Below are 20,637 nucleotides of genomic sequence, written 5' to 3'. Positions count from 1 at the left end.
AGGCAATTACGTCAGGTTGAAAGAGCAGCGGCAAAAAAGCCTTGTCATAGCAGCAGACAAGTTTTTGAAGCTGCTTGTGCCTCCAACGTCCCCCGAACAACAAGATGCAGGGTCCTTCAGAGGTTTGCAGCTGTGCATACGCCATCCTGTCGACCTCCTCTATCCACTTCACACAAGCAGAAACGGCCCCAGTGGGCCAAACATTACATGAAGACTGATTTCAAAACTGTTTTGTTCACGGATGAGTGCCGTGCAGCGCTCGATGGTCCAGATGGATGGAGTGGAGGATGGCTGGATGATGGACACCCCACGCAAACACGGCTACAGCGCCAACAAGGAGGAGGTGGAGTAATGTTTTGGGCTGGAATCATGGGGAGAGAGATTGTCGGCCCCTTTAGGATCCCTGAAGGCGCTAAAGATGAACTCCATAATGTATGTGGATTTTCTCAAATAGCACTTCCTGCCATGGTTCAAGAAGAAGAACCGTGTATTTCACAGCAAGATCATTTTTCTGCATGATAATGCACCATCTCATGCTGCACATAAAACATCTGCATCTCTGGCTGATATGGGCATAAAAGGGGACAAACTTATGGTGTGACCCCCATGCTCCCCTGACCTCTACCCCATTCAGAACCTTTGGAGCATCATTAAAAGGAGTGTCTATGATGGCGGGAGGCAGTTCACATCTAAGCAACAGCTCTGGGAGGGTATTCTGTCCTCATGCAAAACAATTGAAGCAGAAACCATCCAAAACCTGACAAATTCAATGGACGAGAGAGTTCAGAAGCTCCTTTCGAACAAGGGGTCCTATGTGAAAATGTAACATCACCTAGAATAAAATTTTGAGTTGAAAACTGTTTGATTTCAGTTTCTAACAACCTGCTAATGCTTATAATTTCAAAAATGACCATTTTTTTGGTCTTTATTAAAATGAAAAGGTTGATCGAAAAGTTTGGGGGATCTAAGAGTGTGGCAACCCAGTAGTCATGATTACTTCGAATTCTGACAATATGAGGGTCATGCTGCAGGTAGTGCAGCAAGAAGGCACTTATGTGTCTTGCGCATCTCTGAGCCCCAAAATTATTTTCCGGGCTAGATGCAGCTAAAAATTATTTTTAATTTTAAATCTGGTGGAGCTTATTATAGATGGCCTAATAGGATCAGTGCTGCACACTGCTACAAAGCCCAAATTATTTTCCAGTCAAGATACAGATAAACATGATTAGTAATTTGAAAGCTTAAAACGTTTGGTAGGGTGATTTTAAACAATCATCAAGCTTTTACTCTCCCCAGGATGACACAGGGGTAGAAAAGTCGTTTCGGATCCATGATTTGTTCATCTTTATGAACGTGAGTCTGTCTACATTATCAGTGGAGAGCCGCGTGCGCTTATCTGTCAGCACACCACCAGCAGCGCTGAACACACGTTCAGACAGAACGCTGGCTGCGGGGCATGACAAGATCTCCAAGGCGTAAGTGGCTAGCTCCGGCCATTTATCCAGATTGGAAGCCCAAAAAGAGCAAGGGTCCAGTGACACAGTCGTGGCTTCAATGTTTACTTGGAGATACTCCTGTACCATCGTCTCTAGGCGTTGACTATGTGTCAGACTTCTTGTCTCCTGTGGCCTTGCAAAGGATGGGCTAAAAAAGTGGTGAAATGATTCCGCAAAATTGATGTTACCACCAGATACTGTGGTTCTGTTACGGTTTGAGTGCTGAACACTTGACGGTCCCACGGTTGGCAAGTTGGAACTGTGAGATTCACTACGTGCACCACTGGAATTTTGTGGAAAAGCACATGTAAGATTCTGCAACAGTCTCTGCTGATACTCCTGCATGCGTGCATCCCTTTCTATGGCAGGAATAATTTCTGCAAATTTACTTTTGTACCGGGGATCTAACAGTGTGGCAACCCAGTAGTCAGGATTATTTCTAATTCTCACAATTCGAGGGTCATGTTGCAGGTAGTGCAGCAAGAAGGCACTCATGTGTGTTGCGCATCCAGGAGCACCAAGTCCCTGTTGTGTTGGTGGCGAGGTAACAATCATGCTTCCTTCCTCTGTCCTCTCCCCCCAACCTCGCACAACAGAAATGTGATCAAGGTCTCCCTCATCTGATGAGTCTTCCATCAGTTCGTCCTCCACTGCTTCCTGGGCTCCTGCACCTTCCTCACTAGTTTGGCTGCCCTTCCGCATACAACTCCTCCTCCTCTACTTCCTCCACCTCCTCTTGTGCCACCACCTGACTCCGAATTCTGTTTAACATGTGCTCCAGCATGTAAATCACCGGAATAGTCATGCTGATAATGGCATCGTCAGCACTAAACATCTTCGTCGCCATTTCAAAACTGTGCAGAAGGGTGCATAGGTCCCTGATCTGAGATCACTCCTCCAGCGTGATTTCCCCCACCTCTGAATCTCGTTGGCCCAGGCTATACGTCAGAACGTATTGCACCAGGGCATGTCGGTGCTGCCACAGTTGCTGCAACATGTGCAGAGTTGAATTCCACCGGGTAGGCACATCGCATTTTAGCCGGTGAAGTGGCAGGCCCAACGACTTCTGTAGAGATGTAAGTCGCTGAGCTGCGGGATGCGAACGGCGAAAGTGAGCACATAGCGACCGTGCCCTCTGCAGAAGGCCATCTAGTCTGGGATAGTGGGCTAAAAATTGCTGGACAACCAGGTTCAACACGTGAGCCATACAAGGCACGTGTGTGACATTGCCCCGGCGAAGGGCCGCACCCAGGTTTGCAGCATTGTCGCACACGGCCTTCCCTGGTTTCAGGTCCAGTGGAGACAACCATTCATGAAATTGGTTCTCCAGAGCTGACCACAACTCCTCAGCTGTGTAACTCACATTTCCCAGACATTTCAATGTAAAAACCGCCTGATGACGTTGAGCCCTACTGCCAGCATAGTAAGGAGGTGTGCAGGATCCCTTCTGCGCAGTTAGAAAGCTTGTGGCATGACCAGACAGGCTTTGGGTGCAGGTGGAAGACCGAGAGGAGGTTGAGGAGGCAGAAGCAGTGGAGGAACTTTGACATAAAGCGGATTGACGCACAACTCGTGGGGACGGCAAGACTTGGACAGCAGCCCCTTGTCCTGCTGTCACCATAGTTACCCAGTGCCCAGTCAGCGACATGTAACGCCCCTGTCCATGCCTACTCGTCCAAGTGTCTGTGGTGAAATGCACCCTGTCACACACAGAGTTTCTCAAAGAAGCGGTGATGTTGTGTGCGACATGCTGGTGGAGCGCAGGCACACCTTTCTTTGAGAAGTAGTGCCAACTGGGCATCTGGTACTGGGGCACTGCGACGGACATAAGGTCTCGAAAATCCTCTGTGTCCACCAGGCGGAAAGGCAGCATTTCTGTAGCCAAGAGCTTGCAGATGGTGAAATTCAACCTCTTAGCTTTCTCATGTCTAGGAGGAAATGGTCTTTTACTTGTCCACATCTGAGGTACCGAGGGCTGGCTATTGTGCTTAGACGGGGTTGATAAGGGTGTCCCCGGCAAACTGCCGGTCTGTGAGGAAGATGCAGGCGGACATGTTAGGTTGCCTTGATCCAAAGGTGGTGCTATCGATGTCGGACAGCGCTCAACACCAGCTGCTGTTACCACCTCCAAAGAAAATGATGACCTGCCAATCACGCTGGCTGTTGCGGGTAAAGAGGTGGCAGGTCTGCGCCCCAAAACAGGTGTGACTGCTGTCCCCCCAGTCACAGAGGATGAAGAGGCCGCGGATGCACAAGATATGGCAGACGGTGGTTGGCCCGGCCGGCTAGGCCGCATTGTAGCACACTGAGCTTCCCACTTCAACTTATGCTTCATGTCCATGTGCCGGTTCATGCATGAAGTACTCAAACTATGTATTTTTTGGCCTCTACTTAGCTTTTGCTGACAAATGTTACCCGTAACACGAGTTGGGTCATCTTTATCGATCTGAAAAAATGTCCAGGCTATGCAAGGCTTAGCACCCATGCGACCTGAAGAGCCACCACGACTTGTGGTGAGAGGCAGAGTTGTGTTTGAGGATGCAGTTGTTGACGTGCTTCCAGTACTACGTCTCTGTCCAGGAAGGCGCAACCTGACCTCGTAGTCACTAGCATCTTCCTCCACCTCCTCTGCTGACCTCATCTCTTGGCTGACTGTGGGTTGACAGTAAGTGGGATCTCCAACCTCATCATCATCACCCTGTGCGTTATCACACCCGTCGTCCTCAGAGCCAACCTGACAAAAAACTAAAGTTGTCGCTCCAATCAGGTATTTGAGTCTTATCATCGTCTTCCTCATTGTCTCCACCAACAGGAGTTACAGTTTGGGAATGAGGGTCTACATTATGGTCAAAACCTTCTGCGTCTGGTCCTGGATCCGACTCATAAAGATTCTGGGCATCAGTGCAGATCATTTCCTCGTCTGGATTCACAGAAGCGCTGGAGTCGACCTCTGATTCCCAGGCTATAGTATGAGTAAACAGCTCTGCAGACTCAACCATCTGTTCTACCTCATACTCAGACGGGCAGCTGGAGATTTGGGAGCTGTGAGGAAGCAAGTGCGATTTGGGTGACACCTTTGAGGACTGGAGTATTTGTGATGTTGAAGTTGATGTGGAGGAGAGCCCACTTAAAGGAGCACTTGATATCCGTTGAAGCACCTGCTGTTTTTGTGCTTCATCTGGAATTTGTAGCGATTGGCGTGGCCGTAAGAAAGGGATCTTATCACATTGTCCGCTAAAAGAAGTAGACATTTTAGTTTGGCTGGAAGATGGTCTTTCTTCTGCAGATGTTACTGTTGCTTTAACACCTACCCCACGGACACAAGCTTTTTTCCCCTTCCCAACACGCCTATTCCCCTTTCCACCAGCAGCAGGCCTTTTTCCACTCATTTTGGTGGTTAACTAATTCACAACTCTGGAGTTGTTTGCACAAAAAAACAATGGATGGTAACCGAGCAGAGCTGAGTGGCCAAACTGTGGTATTAGGCCAAAACTATTGGCTGGGTTAGATGCAGAAAAAAATATATTCAGTTTGCAACCTGATGGAGGTCAGTATAGATGGACTAATACAACAAGTCCCACACACAGGTAGAAGCCCAAATATTTTTTCAGAGGTAGATGCAGAAAAAAATATATTCAGTTTGCAACCTGATGGAGGTCAGTATAGATGGACTAATACAACAAGTCCCACACACAGCTAGAAGCCCAAATATTTTTTCAGAGGTACTGTAGATGCAGATACAAATTATTTTTAATTTGCAACCTGATGGAGGTCAGTATAGATGGACTAATACAACAAGTCCCACACACAGCTAGAAGCCCAAATATTTTTTCAGAGGTACTGTAGATGCAGATAAAAATTATTTTTAATTTGCAACCTGATGGAGGTCAGTATAGATGGACTAATAGAGAAAGTGCGACACACTGCTAGAAGGCCAAATATTTTTTCAGAGCTAGATGCAGAAAAAAATTATATTCAGTTTGCAACCTGATGGAGGTCAGTATAGATGGATTAATAGAACAAGACCCACACACAGCTAGAAGCCCAATATTTTTTCAGAGGTAGATGCAGAAAAAAATATATTCAGTTTGCAACCTGATGGAGGTCCGTATAGATGGACTAATACAACAAGTCCCACACACAGCTAGAAGCCCAAATATTTTTTCAGAGGTACTGTAGATGCAGATACAAATTATTTTTAATTTGCAACCTGATGGAGGTCAGTATAGATGGACTAATAGAGAAAGTCCGACACACTGCTAGAAGGCCAAATATTTTTTCAGAGCTAGATGCAGAAAAAAATTATATTCAGTGTAGTGCCGGCGTCCCTGCCCTCTGCTAGGCAGGGACGCTGTTCCCCTCACCTCTCTGCTCCGTGCCCGGCGTCCTCCTCCCGCTCTGCTGGCAGCGCGCACTCCTTCCCGGCCACTGTGCTTAGGGCGCGCGCGCTCTCCCTCCCTCTTAAAGGGGCCGCGCGCCGTCCTAAGGAGTCCCCGGCCAATGGCCGGAGGACTTCACCATATATAAGGCACCTCCTCCAAAATGGAGGTGCCCGAGCAATGTTGTTGCACTGTTCACTACTCTGCTTCAGCCCTCAGGTCCCGTTGCCAGTTACCTGCCAGATACCTGCCAGATTCCTGCCAGCTTGCTGTCTTATTCCTGCCTGATTATCTGCTACCTGCCTGCTAGTCTGAGGTCCGACGGTCTGCCTTACTACTCCTGTCAGTCTGTCTAAGGACCAGCCTGTCCGCTCACCTGGGAGCGCACTTCAGCCATCTGCCTGCTTGCCTGAGGTCCGACGGTCTGCCTTCCAACTCCTGTCAGTCTGTCTATGGACCAGCTTGCCTGCTCACCTGGGAGCACACATCTGCTACCTGCCTGCTAGCCTACCTGGAGGCTCTGCCGTCACGTGCTGTGACCACCTGCCTGTCCAGTGACTCCTGCCCGCTCACCTGGGAGCGCTCATCTGCTGCCTGTCTGCTAGCCTACCTGGAGGCTCTGCCGTCACGTGCTGTGACCACCCGCCTGTCCAGAGACTTCTGCCCGCTCACCTGGGAGCGCTCATCTGCCGCCTGTCTGTTGGTCTTCCTGGAGGCTCCGCCGTCACATGCTGTGACCACCCGTTCATCCAGAGACTCTCGCCTGCTCACCTGGGAGCTCACGTCTATCATCAGCCGCCACAGGTCGTACCAACCTTTTACCCAGAGACTGCCCTGGTCACTTGCCGTGACCATCTGCCCGTTCATCCAGAGACTGCCCCGGTCACTTGCCGTGACCATCTGCCCGTTCATTCAGAGACTGCCCCGGTCACTTGCCGTGACCATCTGCCCGTTCATTCAGAGACTGCCCCGGTCACTTGCCGTGACCATCTGCCCGTTCATCCAGAGACTGCCCCGGTCACTTGCCGTGACCTCCAGCCCGTTCACTCAGAGACTGTCCCGGTCACCTGCTGTGACTCCCTGCCCGTCTTCCCTGGTCGCCACCCGCTCCCTTACAAGGACAGCCCCCTTGTATAGTAGCTCAGAGGTTCCACCTCCCAGACCCGTTACAGTTTGCTCGGGCCATGGAACCCGGTGGCACCCAAGCTGTCTCGCTTTCGGACCTACGTCATGAACTGTCCCGTCAGAGGTCCCAACAGGAGTCCATCCTGAGTCATCTGCGGAATGTCAACTCTTTCCTGGACACTCTGACTGCTCTACCAGCAACCACCACTAGTGTCATGACTCGCAGCCCGGCAGCGCCGCTGCCCACCGATACCATGGCATCCTGTCCCGGACCCCGGCTTTCTACACCTCCACGCTTCGGAGGCGACCCCGCTCAAGCTAGGGGCTTCATAAACCAGTGCACCCTGCACTTCGAACTATTGTCCCACCAGTTTAACTCCGACCGGGCCAAAATTGCCTTCATCAGGTCCCATCTCACCGGGGAGGCCCTGGCCTGGCTAAATCCTCTATGGGAGAGAGGAGACCCCCTGGTGTCCGACTTGCCTGCCTTTCTCACGGCTTTCCGGAAAGTCTTCGACGAACCCGGACGGAAGGCCTCATCCGCATCATCTCTGCTGCGCCTCCGTCAGGGAAATCTCACCGTGGGCCAATATGCCATATGGTTCCGTACCCTTGCCTCGGAGCTGGCCTGGGATAATGACGCTCTGGTATCCGTCTTCTGGGAGGGTCTGTCCGGCTGTATTAAAGATGAACTTGCCGGTCGGGACATTCCTACCACTCTCGATGACCTAATAACTCTTGCCACCCGGATTGACCTACGGTTCCAGGAGCGTTCCAAAGAGGTCACCCGTGACAGGAGGTTTCCACGTCTAGCTCCTACTCTTCAGAAACCCGTCACTCCCTCCGTCTCTCCCCAGGTACACTCTCCTGAGCCTACGCAGGTCGACCAGACCAAGATGGTCAAAACCCGTCAGGACTTACGCCGTGCCGAGGGGAGCTGCTTCTACTGTGGCAGTAAAGAGCACCGGATCCGTACCTGTCCGGAGAGGTCGGGAAATGCCTGTGTCTAGGTTCGCTCAGAGAGGTCGACCTAGACAAGAATAAATCCTCTCCGTCTCTGCTGTTGTCAGTCTCAATTATCTGCGGGGAGAATCGTTATTTCGAACTAGCCCAACTTGACTCTGGAGCGGCCGGGAATCTTATTTCACAGGCCCTGGTAGAAAAATACCGCATTCCCACCAAACCTCTGGCTATACCATTATCTGTCGCTGCTGTGGATGGGGGCCTCTTACCACGTCCCATCCAACTCATCACCGAATCCGTAACTCTGCAGGTGGGAATGCTGCATTCTGAGAGCATCTCTTTTCATGTTCTGCCTGGACTCTCTCACGCCCTCTTACTAGGTCTACCTTGGCTCCAGAGACATGCACCCGTGCTTGACTGGCAGACCGGAGAAGTCCTTCGCTGGGGACAGGACTGTCATAAGACTTGTTTGGTTCCTGTTCATCCCGCCCGTCCTTCTCCTACCCCAGCTAATCTACCTGGACTTCCGATTCCTTATTGGTCTTATGCTGATGTCTTTAATAAAAAGGAAGCAGAGACACTACCTCCTCATAGACCATACGACTGCCCTATCGACCTGTTACCTGGTACTACTCCTCCCCGTGGGCGTATTTATCCATTATCCGCTGCTGAGACCCGGTCGATGTCCGAATATATTGAGGAGAATCTGGCCAGGGGATTCATCCGGAAATCTACCTCCCCGGCGGGAGCAGGCTTCTTTTTCGTCAAAAAGAAGGACGGCTCTCTCCGTCCCTGTATAGACTATAGAGGCCTTAACCAGATCACGGTGAAGAATAAGTACCCCCTTCCGCTCATTTCGGAGTTATTTGATCGTCTGAGGGGGGCTAGAATCTTCACCAAACTGGACCTTCGTGGGGCGTACAACCTGGTTCGTATCCGTCAGGGGGATGAATGGAAGACGGCATTCAACACCCGGGACGGCCACTATGAATATCTGGTAATGCCCTTTGGTCTCTGTAACGCTCCTGCCGTCTTTCAAGAATTGGTCAATGACATCTTCCGGGACCTTCTCTACTCCTGCGTAGTGGTGTACCTGGACGACATCTTGGTCTTCTCTCCGGATCTCCAGACTCACCGGAGGGACGTTCGTCAGGTCCTGCTCAGGCTTAGGCAGAATCACCTCTTCGCTAAATACGAGAAGTGCCTCTTTGAGCAGACCTCGCTTCCGTTTTTGGGCTACATTATTTCTCAGACCGGCCTACGAATGGATCCAGAGAAACTGTCTGCCATCGAGAAATGGCCTCGACCGGAGGGGTTGAAGGCCATTCAGCGATTCCTGGTCTTCGCTAACTACTACCGCCTCTTCATACCACACTTCTCTTCCCGGACTGCCCCAATTTCCGCGCTCACCCGTAAGGGTACTAATCCCAAAGAGTGGCCGCCCGAAGCAGAGGAGGCCTTTCTTTCCCTAAAACAGGCCTTCTCTTCCGCCCCGGTGCTGCACCGCGCGGACGGCAACAAGCAGTTCTTCCTGGAAGTTGACGCCTCCTCCTCTGGAGCCGGAGCGGTACTTACTCAAAAATCATCTTCCGGGAGAATGGTAACTTGTGGCTTCTTCTCCAAACTCTTCTCCTCTTCTGAGCGCAACTATTCCATAGGAGACCGAGAGTTATTGGCCATCAAGCTGGCGTTGGAGGAGTGGCGTTACCTACTCGAGGGGGCTCTTCACCCGGTAATAATTTACACTGACCACAAGAACTTGGCTTACCTCCAGCATGCCCAGAGACTTAACCCGCGCCAAGCCCGGTGGTCCTTGTTTTTTGCTCGCTTTGATTTTGTTCTTCATTTTCGCCCGGCTGACAAAAACGTCAAAGCAGACGCCTTGTCCCCATCCTTTCTGGTGTCCGATCTCGAGGAAGAACCTAAACATATCATCGATCCCGCCAGAGTAATGCAGGTGGCTCCCGTGAGTCTAAATCGTCTCCCTCCCGGTAAGACGTTTGTTTCAGTACCTGATCGGAAGAAGATCCTACACTGGGGCCATTCGTCTAAACTAGCTGGCCACGCCGGTCAGAAAAAGACCCTCCAGCTTATTGCCCGGCACTACTGGTGGCCTACCCTGCACAAGGACGTAATAGACTTTGTTTCTGCCTGTGTGTCCTGCGCCCGCAACAAAGTCCCGAGACACCTGCCAGCCGGTCGCCTCCTTCCGCTTCCTGTGCCTGCTGCCCCCTGGCAGCATATTGCTATGGACTTCATAACTGATCTCCCCGTCTCCGCCGGTTGTACGGTCATTTGGGTGGTCGCGGATCACTTTTCCAAGATGGCTCACTTTATTCCCCTGCCAGCCCTCCCGTCGGCACCCGAGCTGGCTAAAGACTTTATCCGCCACATCTTCCGTCTTCATGGCCTGCCCCTCCACATCGTGTCGGATCGTGGGGTACAGTTCACCTCACGTTTCTGGAGAGCCACTTGTAAACTGCTAGACGTCACCCTGGACTTCTCTTCCGCTTACCACCCACAGTCCAATGGTCAAGTGGAGCGGATCAATCAGAACCTGACCAGTTACCTCCGGCACTTCGTTAATGCCCATCATTCAGACTGGGTGGATCTCCTACCATGGGCCGAGTTCTCTTATAACAATCACGAGAGCGAATCCTCCTACAAATCCCCGTTTTTTGTAGTCTTCGGTCAGCATCCTCGGATTCCTTTTCCTGTCTCCACCTCTGTGGACAACCCGGCTGCGGAATCTCTCGTTAGCAAATTTTCCTCCATTTGGGAGAGTACCCGATCCGCACTCCTTCAGTCGTCCGAACGGATGAAAAGACACGCTGACAAAAAACGCCTGGATCCTCCACAATTTCGTCCTGGAGATAAAGTCTGGCTCTCATCTAAATATGTCCGACTCAAGATACCTTCTTACAAGTTAGGGCCTCGGTTCATCGGTCCTCTGGAGGTCATCAGTCAGATCAACCCGGTGGCCTATAAATTGAAACTCCCGGCCAACTTACGGATCCCTAACTCCTTCCATGTATCTCTCCTCAAACCTGTGGTACTTAACTCTTTTTCCAAGCCTACAGGTACGCCTCCTGCTCCGGTTTCTGCTGAGGACGAGTTTGAGGTAGAGAACATTCTTGCCACCAAAAGGGTAAGAGGAAAGACCTTTTTTCTAGTAGATTGGAAGGGGTTTGGTCCTGAGGAGAGAACGTGGGAGCCCCGGGAGAACATCCATGCCCCTCTTATCCTAGCTAAATTTCTGTCTGGCCTAAAAAAGGGGGGGCCTAAAGGGGGGGGTACTGTAGCGCCGGCGACCCTGCCCTCTGCTAGGCAGGGACGCTGTTCCCCTCACCTCTCTGCTCCGTGCCCGGCGTCCTCCTCCTGCTCTGCTGGCAGCGCGCGCTCCTTCCCGGCCAGTGTGCTTAGGGCGCGCGTGCTCTCCCTCCCTCTTAAAGGGGCCGCGCGCCGTCCTAAGGAGTCCCCGGCCAATGGCCGGAGGACTTCACCATATATAAGGCACCTCCTCCAAAATGGAGGTGCCCGAGCAATGTTGTTGCACTGTTCACTACTCTGCTTCAGCCCTCAGGTCCCGTTGCCAGTTACCTGCCAGATACCTGCCAGATTCCTGCCAGCTTGCTGTCTTATTCCTGCCTGATTATCTGCTACCTGCCTGCTAGTCTGAGGTCCGACGGTCTGCCTTACTACTCCTGTCAGTCTGTCTAAGGACCAGCCTGTCCGCTCACCTGGGAGCGCACTTCAGCCATCTGCCTGCTTGCCTGAGGTCCGACGGTCTGCCTTCCAACTCCTGTCAGTCTGTCTATGGACCAGCTTGCCTGCTCACCTGGGAGCACACATCTGCTACCTGCCTGCTAGCCTACCTGGAGGCTCCGCCGTCACGTGCTGTGACCACCTGCCTGTCCAGTGACTCCTGCCCGCTCACCTGGGAGCGCTCATCTGCTGCCTGTCTGCTAGCCTACCTGGAGGCTCTGCCGTCATGTGCTGTGACCACCCGCCTGTCCAGAGACTTCTGCCCGCTCACCTGGGAGCGCTCATCTGCCGCCTGTCTGTTGGTCTTCCTGGAGGCTCCGCCGTCACATGCTGTGACCACCCGTTCATCCAGAGACTCTCGCCTGCTCACCTGGGAGCTCACGTCTATCATCAGCCGCCACAGGTTGTACCAACCCTTTACCCAGAGACTGCCCCGGTCACTTGCCGTGACCATCTGCCCGTTCATCCAGAGACTGCCCCGGTCACTTGCCGTGACCATCTGCCCGTTCATTCAGAGACTGCCCCGGTCAATTGCCGTGACCATCTGCCCGTTCATTCAGAGACTGCCCCGGTCACTTGCCGTGACCATCTGCCCGTTCATCCAGAGACTGCCCCGGTCACTTGCCGTGACCTCCAGCCCGTTCACTCAGAGACTGTCCCGGTCACCTGCTGTGACTCCCTGCCCGTCTTCCCTGGTCGCCACCCGCTCCCTTACAAGGACAGCCCCCTTGTATAGTAGCTCAGAGGTTCCGCCTCCCAGACCCGTTACATTCAGTTTGCAACCTGATGGAGGTCAGTATAGATGGATTAATAGAACAAGACCCACACACAGCTAGAAGCCCAAATATTTTTTCAGAGGTAGATGCAGAAAAAAATATATTCAGTTTGCAACCTGATGGAGGTCAGTATAGGTGGACTAATACATCAAGTCCCACACACAGCTAGAAGCCCAAATATTTTTTCAGAGGTAGATGCAGACAAAAATTAGTTTTAATTTGCAACCTGATGAAGGTCAGTATAGATGGACTAATAGAATGATGCTATGCCCAAAAGATTTTACTTCACTAGGTGCAGTAAAAAAATTGGTATTCTATACACAGGTGGTATATCTTGCAGCACAGATAGGCTACTCCACTGACTAACACACTCTGCAATAGGCCAAAAAGGATTAGCTTTGCTAGATTCAGCCAAATGCTGTGAAAAAAACTTGCACAGCACTGGCACAGACCTGCCTGGCAAAAACTGATAGGAACTGATGTAACCTAGTCCTGAAAAGGACTCCAATTACAATTAGTCTTTACTCCCACAACCTATCTATTTAAGAGCACAGACCTCCCTGATAAAAGTCGTAGGAAATGCTGTAACCTAGTCCTTAAAAGGACTGCAATCACAACTATTCCCTACTCCCAAGCTATCTGTATATTTGTGCGAAAATTGGCTTGAAATTAACAAGGTATAGTGCACACAGCAACAGCGGTGCCGTCTAACACGCAGCTGCAGCAGTGAGAAAATGGTGGCGACGGGGAAAATGGCTTGGTCTTATAGGGCAAGGACATGTGACATACACTGCCAATGACACATGCCCTTGCTTGTGTGAAAAAAAGCACTTCGCTACGTGTGTGCGCTGCTGATAGGCTGACAGATTGCACCTCCCCACTGCAAATGCGGGAAAGAGAAAAAAAAATGGAGATCTTCATTGTTCCTGCAGAGATCCATCCCCTGCCCCTCCCCCCGCCCCGCTGTACACTCAAACTGCGTATTAACATTAATTTTCATCATTACTGAGAAAAAATCCAGTTATGATTTTGGTGCACGAACAGTTATCGAACATAACCTCGAACAGCCGAATTTTTATCAAATTGTTCGTGTTCGTCGAACAGCTCGAACACCGCCCAAAACAGCTCGAATTTGAGATTGGCGAACAGTTTGAGTAGAACAACGCTCATCTCTAATCAACACGGCAGAAAATTCCATATGGAGATATAATTATAACTTCACACACAAATTCAACCCTTTGCTCACTAGTAAATTGAAAAGTCTAAAAATCTTAAGATTTTATTTGATTATCACAGCTTTTAAAATACTTTTACTATTTTGTTTTATATAATTTTATTACAGAGACTTGAAACAGTATGACTTTTTGATAAAGTTATATTTTAGCTGATAAAAAAGAATGTGAATGATCTGTTACAGAAAGTTCAGCCTTTATCAAAAGTATTGATTTGTGTCTGGTAAAGAATGAGAAGGAAGCATCACGATCCGCTGCCCCTACAATCAGCTGATTCATAAGGTTATTTTGAGCTGGATCCCATCAGCCTGATACTATAATGCCCTATACATTAATCTATAGTCACCTCTGACATGAAAAAATAATTTCTACATATCTTAGAGGTTATCAAATGTTTTAAAAAAGTTATCAGTTTTAGGCTGCAATCTTCATGCATTCATTTATTTTTTTTTGCCTCTGATGTGAAGCTTGCAACCTCATCCTAGTTTCACACTCTTGTGGATGTGACCCTTCCACTAATACACGCTGGGTGTGATGTCTCTGTGTCCAGGATTCTCCTATCTTCCCTAGCTCTAAACACCTTTATTTCTGGAACATTTTTTCATCTGCAGCTCATTTGGGTTCTCTCTTCTCTGTAAGCTCATAAACAGACTGTGTGATTCTCCCTCTTCCCCTTCAACATGTTTGTCTACAGCTTATTATATCTGCCCTCCTTAAAAAAACCTCTGATCTGCCATGTACATCTTCCTGATATTTCTGACAATGACGTAAGAGAGTAGAAGAGCAAAGAGATACAGCTGTGTGCTATCAAATCTACATGAGAAGCAACAGCACAGCCAGCTATGTGAAGGAGTTACACTGTCTCTCATGCAGTGAAACAACAGCACATTTATAATTAAGTCTATTTTATCTTTATGTGAATTCCAGTAACTAACAATAATATAAACATGTTTCCCACATCATCTCATTAATTTCTACCACTTTGCCAAATGTGTTTCTGTCACTATCAGATACCACAACACAAGTGAGAAGACTGCCTAATCCTGTTCAGTCTGAATGCTTAACCAGTAATTAAGAAAAGCATAGACTCTTCCACAATCTTCTAACTGCAGTACTGATACATTTCTATATTTTTTATCTGATCAAAAAATCGAACAAAATATGAGTATGATAGTACAAATTTTAAAAGGTTATGTTATTCACTCTCTAGAGAAGCGTTCAGGATTGTTTTAGTTACGTAAATGTGTTGGGGACATGATTTTTTTTACACTCAATAATTCATAAGTATTACAGGTTATCCTCTCTCCTCACAAACTGCACAGATCTCCTGTTCTTGAAATGTCTAGTGATGTAGAACCATGTAATCAGCCCAGTCCACCAAGCTCCTCCAACTGAGAAACACTGCACCTATTAAAACAGTTCTTCAAGTGGAGAAGACTGATGGAAAGGTCCGGTCTTAGGCTTATTCATCAACAGCCATTTTGATTACAGGAGAGCTGTGCAAAATGATTAATCTATAAATGGCAGAGGGAAATTGCATGAATGGATTTTTTCTATACATTAAACCAATAATAAGGTAACACAAATGTAACGTTTATGTACTTTTTGATCAAAATAGAACTTCAAAAATCTCATATCGCAAAAAACAAGACCTCATAAAATGTATGGTTGTTTCAATTATAATAAATGGGCAAAATACAATTGGTCGATCATCTTAACAAGTGATTCATGGAAATGTAATTTTGTATCTTCATGTGTCATGTGTATGCGCAGATGGTATATACGCTTGTGTGCATGTTTGTACTATGTATATGCATGTGTAATGTTTAATGTGTGCCAAATGCAAACAATGTCCCCAACACAGGAATTACATTTTTGCTTTCGTACAAAGATTATCCAACCAAAGTGCATTTGCTCTGATAAAACAGCTTGCCAAAAAAATAAAGTCGTCAATGACTGTAACTAGATGACTGGATCAGAAGGAGTAACTAAGGATTACTTGAGAGGACCACATGATTGCCTATTTTTTGTTTTTCTCATTTCTGAATATTTGATTTTTTATCATGTAGAAATAAAAAATGCATTTAGTCAAACTTGAATTTTTGCTCAACATAAGGCTGGATAGTTGGGGTCATACTGTGAGACACTTTTTTATTGGTGTGAATCAGTTTTTAGGTGCAAAATATTTGTCGGAAAAAGTAAGTTAACAGTAGATATAAAAGAATAAAAGGAATCTAACTCCTATCAAGATGCCAAATCTATCACCCAGTGTGCGCCACTGTAATAAATGTGGAGTTGGGGTTGTCTTAATATTAGATGGCAAAGTAAAGATAGGTCTTTGTGTTTTGTTCTAGAAAGATTAAAAAATACTAATGAAGAATGAGACTTCTATTAGATATTTTTACATTTTACCATTTTCTGGAGAAATAAGGAATAAACCATTAATTTCCACGTTCTTTTTCTTGGTATATTTGGTTGAAGTTCTCATCAATTTCTCCGTTATCACAGTCATATGTCTGGAAGTTCAATTACATAAACCAATGTATCTCTTTATCAGTAATTTATCCATTGTAGACATATTTTTTACATCGGTCACGGTTCCTAAATTACTGCACATGTTATTGTCCGGGAATCACATTGTTTCAGTCTCATAATGTTACGCTCAGTTCTACTTTTTTTCAGCTGTGGGGACAGCAGAGGAAATTCTCCTCTTCATTATGGCTTATGACCGATATGTTGCTATCTGCCTCCCCTTACATTATCATCAAATCTTAAGTCAGAGAAATTGCCTCCTGATAACTATTGGGATTTGGGCAGGCGCCTTCATAAACTCTTTGATGTTTTTAATATCAGCTATGAACATGTCCTCCTGTCACTCCAACGTCATCCACCAGTTCTTCTGTGATGTTAAGTCTCTAACAAAGACCACCTGTACAGGCACATTAATGTTTTTTGTAGTAACCGGTATTGAAATTTTGATCTTTGCATTTATTCCTTTTCTGTGTACTATTATTTCTTATCTTAATATTTTCTCTGTCATCTTCAAGATGACATCAAAAGACAAAAGGATAAAAGCCTTCTCCACCTGCTCATCCCACATTGCTGTCGTCTCCATTTACTATGGGGCAGTCTTAATAGGGTATCTGATACCACCTTACTCTGATGTTTTAGATTCTGTCTTCAGTATATTATATACAAATATTGTCCCCACGATAAATCCCATCATATACAGTCTACAGAATTCCAATATTCAATTGGCATTCCTGAGGTTAGTGAGGGGAATATGTTTCTTTAAGAGAAATTAAAAACATCCATGAAAACTGGTAACTGAGGTGGAATTGAAACACAAACACAAAAATCGACAAAATAAAACAGATGGGAAGAAGTATTTTGACAATTATTATTATTATTTATTGATATAGCAGCATTAACTACATGACAATTAGATAATACTACTCTGTACGGTTGACTTTCAATTTTCTTTTATTCCTTAACCTCTTCATGACCTAGTTGGGAATGACTTTCTGACCTTGGACATATGGATACGTCATGGAGACTTTGCGCTCATCAGAACTGGGTGTTCGGCTGATATGACAACTGACACCCGACTCTCCCCACCAGTAGTGGTGCCCGCACTTCTCCCGGAAGTTTAACCCCTTAAATGCTGAGATTGATCTCTATTGAAGTGTTTAAAGGGAAAGGAGAGGGCTCCCTGTCCCCTCCGATCAGAGCCCCAGCGATGTCATCGCAGGACCCTATCATTGCTGTTGTGACCTGAGGTCAGCATGATGACATCCTGGACATCAGGCTAGCAAGCTTGTTAGACCATGCTCAGTGCATGATCTAACAAGCTTGTGTGTCAGTGCAGCATGGACAGTTTACAAAGCATTGTCAAGCTTGTGCATTGCAATGCATAATAACAGTAATCAGGTTGATAAAAGTGAAAGTCCCATGAAGAGACTAAGTAAATATTAAAAAATATTTTAAAAAATCACAAAATAATAAAACTATATACACTGCTCAAAAAAATAAAGGGAACACTTAAACAACAGAATATAGCTCCAAGTAAATCAAATTTCTGTGAAATCAAACTGTCCAATTAGGAAGCAACACTGATTGACAATCAATTTCACATGCTGTTGTGGAAATGGAATAGACAATAGATGGAAATTATTGATAATTATCAAGACACCCTCAATAAAAGAGTGGTTCTGCAGGTGGAGACCACAGACCACATCTCAGTACCATTGCTTTCTGGATGATGTTCGGGTCACTTTTGAATGTTGGTTGTGCTTTCACACTCGTGGTAGCATGAGACCGACTCTGCAATGCACAGAAGTTGCTCACGTAGTGCAGCTCATCCAGGATGGCATATCAATGCGAGCTGTGGCAAGAAGGTTTGCTGTGTCTGTCAACGTAGTGTCCAGAAGCTGGAGGCGCTACCAGGAGATGGGTCAGTACACCAGGAGACGTGGGGGGGCCATAGGAGGAAACAACCCAGCAGCAGGACAGCTACCTCTGCAATTGTGCAAGGAGGAACAGGAGGAGCACTACCAGAACCCAGCAAAATGACCTCCAGCAGACCACAAATGTGCATGTGTCTGCACAACCGGTTTGAAACCGACTCCATGAGGGTTGTATGAGGGCCCAACGTCCACAGATGGGGGTTGTGCTCACAGCCCAACACCGTGCATGACGCTGGGCATTTGCCACAGAACACCAGGATTGGCAAAGTCACCACTAGTGCCCTGTACTCTTCACAGATGAAATCAGGTTCACACTGAGCACATGTAGAGTCACCGGTGTCAGCCACAGATCTGCCTGCTCTTTTAGAGCTGTCCACAACTCTTCAGTGTTGTGCGGTTTGTCACCTAAGCATCTTAGCTTCAGCACAACCTGTTGCCACTTGGCCGAGGCAGTGCTGCAATGCTTCCAGCTTGTGACTGATGTGGTCATTTCAGAGATGGAGGCTGAAGAGGAGGAGGAGATGCGGGAGCTGTAGAATGTGGGGGCAACCCTGGTTGACCCAGGGCCCACAAACCTTGGCTTCAGGAGGACGCGTTCGGTCCCAAGGTCCGACTGAGTCCCGGCTTCCACTATGTTAACCCAGTGTGCCGTCAGCGAGCTGTACCTTTCCTGCCCACAAGCACTTGTCAACCTGTCCTTGGTTAGGTGGACTTTCCCAGTAACTGCGTTGTTGATAGCATGGCTAATGTTGTGGGACGTGCTCGTGTAATGTGGGGACAGCATACCGGGATAAATAGTGGCGGCTGGGGACCGAGTACAGAGGGAAAGCCGCAGCCATCAGGTTGCGGAAAGCTTCTTTCTCCACCAGCCTAAAACGCAACATTTCGAGCGCAAGCATTCGCGAATTGTGTGAATTTAGTAGTGTGGCCTGTAGGGTGTTGGCTGCGTATTTGCGCTTGCATTCCAAGGACTGGGGTATGGACAACTGAACTCTGCGCTGGGACAAGGACGTGGACATGCTTGCTGATGGTGCTAGTTGAGAGTGTGCAATGACATGTGCAGGACAGGAGGCATCTTGGCATGCGACATGGACAGGGGATTGGCATGCATGAACAACAGTGGAAGAAGCAGTGGTGTCACCCACAGACACTGTTTCTGGACCCTGGGATTCGGCCCACTTGATCGGGTGCTTTGCTGCCATGTGCCTGATCATGCTGGTGGTGGTCAGGCAGCTAGTTTTGCTACCCCTGCTGATGTGGGCCTGGCAGTAGGTGCAAATGGCCTTTTTGGGGTTATCTATAGAGTCTTTAAAAAATAACCCGAATCGAGAAGACCTAACAGTTGTACTGGCAACTTCCGTTGTGTTGGCGTTACGAGGAATGCTTTCCCGCCTTTTGTCTGCGGCCACAACACTGCTTCTTCCTGCATTTTGTGGTGCTACACCTCCCTCCCCTTGTGTGCTGCTGTCCTCGCTCTGCGTGTCCCCCTGCCAAGTTGGGTCAGTTACTATATCATCCACCATCTCGTCTTCCACTTCCGCACCCTGGTCATCCTCCAGTCATTCTGGCAATTGTGTCACATGATCATCATCATCCACCTCTTGCGACAGTAATTGCACTTTCCCACCGTTGCCTTTGAGTGACCATGGCTGCTCCAATATTTGGTCATCGCTGCACTCATTCTCCTCTTGACTCGCTTGAAGCTGGCCGGGTGAGAGGCCTGAATCTACAAATGGAAAAGTGAACAACTTTTTTGAGTGTCAAAGTGTGGGATCAGTTGTCTCCGGGCACTCGGCGTGGTGGGAGAAAGGAGGATCAGGGTGAGGAATATGTGGTACAGACTCACGGCTACTGAGACTTGACCGTGTGGAAAACAGGGTGGTGGTGGAGGCAAAGTCCCTAGAAGCATTATCTGCTATCCAACCAACAAGCTTTTGACACTGCTCTGGGTTCAACAGTGGAGTATTGCGCTCCCCTAGTAATCCGGACAAGAAGGTCGAGCGACAAGATGTGGGTGTTTGTTGTACCACAATTTCATCTTGCCCACTGCCACATCCTTGGCCTCTGCATGCACCATCACCATAACGTCCACTTCCCCGTTCCTTGCCACACACCTTGCCCATTTTAAATGGAGGACAATATTTTTCACGTTCGCGAGAAATGGCTCATTTTGGAACACAGTTATATGTGATACGTCTGACAGAGGACCACAATTTTTAATTGCAGGCCTATAATTTACTAATATTATTCTACACAGAGACCTAGCGTGAATAGCTTGACCGACACACTGCAACAAAATGAAAATGGAAGAAATGGCTGATTTTGGAACACTTATAGGTGATATGTTTGACAGAGAACCATGGTTTTAAATAGCAGGCCTTTAATTTACTAATTCACAGACACCTAGTGTGAATAGCTTGACTGACAGCTATATA

This window comes from Phyllobates terribilis, unplaced genomic scaffold (genome assembly GCF_046119375.1).
Source record: "Phyllobates terribilis strain yellow unplaced genomic scaffold, ASM4611937v1 Scaffold_33__1_contigs__length_13283291, whole genome shotgun sequence".
Classification (NCBI taxonomy): Eukaryota; Metazoa; Chordata; class Amphibia; order Anura; family Dendrobatidae; genus Phyllobates; species Phyllobates terribilis.
This window is presented reverse-complemented; position numbering follows the sequence as displayed.